At 39.2% G+C, this 4,306-nt stretch overlaps 1 pseudogene; it reads left to right on the forward strand.

The window, feature by feature from the left end:
* Positions 1-2,050: 2,050 nt before the first annotated feature.
* LOC102848580 lies at positions 2,051-3,357 on the forward strand (annotated as a pseudogene).
* Positions 3,358-4,306: the final 949 nt, after the last annotated feature.

Genomic DNA, 4,306 nt, shown 5'->3' on the forward strand with positions numbered 1-4,306 from the left:
CTTTTGATGACCCTCTTTTTTCTCCCTTTTCCTCTTCCATACTAAGCACAACTAGTTGAATTCCACAGCTCTTTTACTTAAAGTCAAATTTTGTAGATTTTAACCAATCTACACAATACCATCAAAGTAACACTTAGATTGCTGTTGACTGTTGTTAGATGCCCTTGAGTAAGTTACAACTCATGACAACCCTAGGAACAATAGTCCTGAACCTTGTCCTGCCCTGTGTGGCCCTTACAATCTCTGACACACATGAGCCCCTTGCCTCACTCACTGTGCCAATCCTCCTGGTTGAGAATCTTCCTTTCTTTCATTGTCCTTCTACTTTCCCAAATGTGATGTCTCTCCCAATGAATAGTCTCTTCTAGCAACATGTCCAAAGTATGTGAGATGAAAATTAATCTTGTTTGCCTCCAAGGAGTTGGCTGTGGCTTCTCCAAAACCTATCTGTTTATTCTTTTGGGAGTCCATGGGATACTGAGCACTGTTCTCCAACAACACAGTTCAAAGGCATCAATTCTTCCTCTAACATCTTTAGTCACTGTTCAGTTCTCAGTAGCACAGCAAGTGATTGAAAGACTATGGCCTGAATCAGGTGCACCCTAGCTCTCAAGCTTAGATCATCGCTCCTCAATAATTTGGAGAGGACCCTGACTACGGACTTTCCCAGTATTATATTCCTCCTGATCTCCTGACTGCTGGTATTGAGTATATTAATTTTGGATCCAAGTAACATAAAGCTGTTGAAGTTTCCAATCTCTTCGCCATCTATGATGATACTTCCTATAGAGCCAGTGGTGAGGATTTTTAAATTTAGATTGCTGTAGTGTTGATTGCCATTGCGTTGAGCATAACTCATAGCGACCCTATGCACAAAAGACCTGAAGCCTTTCTGTAACTATCATTGTTTCTCAAAGTTCATAGAGTTTCCAGAGGCATGTTGTTTAGGAATTGCATAGCACTCCTGCTTCCAAAACGGTCTCAAACTGGGAGCTTCACCAAACACTGTCTTTAGTTAAATAACTGAGTACCAAAACAGGTCTATCCTGGACAAAGTGAAATCTCCTCCAAAGAGCACTTTGGAGGCAAGGATGATGAAACTTCATCTCACCTACTTTGGTCCTGTTTCGAGAACACACTCCTTGGAGAAGAACATCATGCTTTGAACTATGGGGAGGAAAACCCTCAAAAAAGTTAATCAACACAATGATTGTAACAATGGACTCAAGCACGTTGAAGAAGGTGAGGATGACACATGATAGGGTAGGGTTCAGCTCTGTTGTTTATAAGGTCTCTTTGTGTCATCGTTGGCTTGAGAGCACATAACAACAGCAACAAAGCCTCGCCTAATTAACACAGAAAACCTAGCCATCACATACAATGCTCGATATCTATATTCTTGTATTTGTTTCCTGAATCCGGTCTTTTGTGTATCTTTGGTTTGACTGAAGTATATAAAGAGAATCTGATATCATAATGGTCGTCAAACAGCACTATAAAATTGATAATATATTTCTACCAGATAATTTTGCTCAGAATTTCTCTCTCTCTCTCTCTCTCTCTCTCTCACACACACACACACACACACACTCATATTTCTATATTCACACACTTTCTGTGAGTTGAGTCCAACCTATACCCACCATTCATCAGGTAACTAAGGCTGTAAATCTTTACCAGTGGAGAATACTCATTTTTCTTGCATGGAATGGCTGATGGATTGGAACTGCCTACCTTTTGAGGGGCAGCCCAATCATTACACACTATGCCTCCAGGGCTCCTTATCTCTCTATGGAAAGTCATTCTTCTCTCAGAACACCTTGGGTAGCACAACTGACACATTGCTGTCTGATGTATTTTCTGAGGAAGACCACCAGGATTAAATAATGGATTAAATAGTCATCATCAAAATTTAACGCATTCTATTTATTATTTTTTTAGCACTGTCTGCTCACAGAGCCACCTCCTGCTGCTGCCGCTGCCCCTGCCTGCCTGAGTCACTGCCCATTCAGCTCCAGCCGCCTGGCTTTGGATTTTAACCTCTGATATTTGGAGTTCTTACAACATGGCAGACAATAACAGCAAAAAATAGTCAGAACTTGATAAAGATTTGAAGGATTTTGAAGAAGGTGAAGAAGAAAAAATTGGTGAACAAACAAAACTAAAGTGTGTCTGCTTACTCTTCCGATGTAGCAAAATCCTCAGAATCTTGAAGCCCTTCAAGGAAGAGTTGGTGGGCTGGCAGACACACCAAGAAGATACACTGAAAGTTTGCCTAAGGCGGTTAAGAGACCAGTGAGTGCTCTTAAAAACGTTCAAGTTTAATTTGCACAAACAGAAGCTGAATTTTCTGAGGAAGTTCATTGTCTTTAAAGAAAATATGCTGTTCTCTATGAATCTCTATTTGATAAGCAATTTTACATCATCAATACAATTTATGAACATACTGAACAATATGAGTGGAAACCATAAGAGGAGGATGAACTTCGGGGGAGCTGAAAGAAAAGGCCAAGTTTAAAGAATGAGTAAAAGGATGAAGAAAAAGAAAACCCCAAAAGTATTCCTAAGTTTGGATTGATTGAGTTTGCAAATGCTGACTTGTTCAGTGATATGGCTCAGGAACATAATGAACTTCTTGGGTGCTGGCCAGCCAATGGGTTTTGTCTTAAGAGTTTCACTTTGAGTCCAATGAAGATTTCACAGATGAAGTGTTGGCAAAGACACACAGGATAAGGTCTGGACCAGATGATTCTCACACCTTTTCTTAGGATGAACCATTAATTATGGGTTGTACAGGGAGCTCTGGTAACCTAGTGGTAAGAAGCTGTGCTGCAATCCCAAAGGCACACAGTTCAAATCCACCATCTTAACAGGAGAGAAGTTTGGGCAATCTCCTCCCACGTGATTAAATGCCTCTAAAAATCTGCTGGAGGATCAGCTATGGGTCAGTTCCGACTCCAAGATACGCAATAAAAACAATAACAGGATGCCAGATAGATTGGGGAAAAACAAAGAGAATGCCACATTGAAAACTATTAAGAAGCTGAAACGCAAGGGACATGGAACAGTTAGTACTGTGACTAAAACCACTTCCTAAATCACCCTTTCTTAATTTTTTTGCCCCTTCTGAAATTTCTGAGAGTGGAGACTTGTATGATGGCACTGGAGACTTTGAAATTTGTCACTTTTTACATGAGCGTGTAACACTTTACTGGAGAAGCTGTAGAAGAAGATGATTATGATTATAACGAAGAAAGTGAAGAAGCAGATAAGGAAGAAGAAAATAAGGAAAATGATCCAGACTCTGATGTAAAGATAAAGAAGGATTAAAATTCAGCAGAGTGCAAGCAGCAGTGAAGCAAAGTGAGGATACATGTGACCTTGAGGATAATCTGCACTGGTCTACCTCCTCCTTCCCTAGAAGGGATGACTTGAAAACATTTGATAAGCCAATTCCAAGTTTTCTGTTTGTTTTGGGTTTGTTGTTTATTTTTTTTCAGCCCAAACTAGAAAACGTCAAGTTCAATTTTAGTTCTCATTTAAAAAAAAATTAATGTGTTCTCTTTTTTCTTTTCTTCTCTCAAATTAAGAGATCTTCTGTTTTCTCCCACCTCAGGCAAGTAGCCTGAGACCCATTCTGAGGACAGATCACTAGGAGGAGGAGCAGATCACTGCTTGGAGGAGCAGGAGTGGCATGGAACCATCACTAGGAGCTCTGTACAATCAAAGATCTTCCCAAAGGTTTGCTGAAGGAGGGCTAATCAAGCCAAGCTTTGAAGCAATATGAATTTATGGCTACATATACAGTGGTTTTAATTTGAAAGACTTGGGAATCTCTTTTTTTGAACACCTTGAACAAAAAAGAAGATCACAGAGATCAATAGCTCTGAACTAGACCTAGCTGACTAGCTAAGTATTGCACATATCCGTACCCTTTATTATTACAGCAACTCAGTTTTCTGGATGTTATTTTATATCAAAGAAAACAGACTCAAAAACAGTATGGTGCCCAATGCCATTTCTAGTGATTAGCAAAACAGCAGCTACCAAGTCCATACTTTTAATCACTGTGTAATATTAACTCTTAAATATCTAGTAGAATCAACCGAGATGATTTTTGTAGATTATACTATATTTTTAAAATATACACAAAAGATCATAATAAATTCAAATTTCTTAATTTACAATTTAGTAATATTGACTACATTCTTTAAGTTGTGCAGCCATTCTCACTCAAATTTCTGATTTCTTCGTACTAATGCGAAAGCTTTAGTTGGACCAAGAAGCAGTCGTCAGGACAGAGTAA

Source organism: Elephantulus edwardii, unplaced genomic scaffold (assembly GCF_000299155.1).
Source record: "Elephantulus edwardii isolate Elephantulus edwardi_28Jun2011 unplaced genomic scaffold, EleEdw1.0 scaffold00010, whole genome shotgun sequence".
Lineage (NCBI taxonomy): Eukaryota > Metazoa > Chordata > Mammalia > Macroscelidea > Macroscelididae > Elephantulus > Elephantulus edwardii.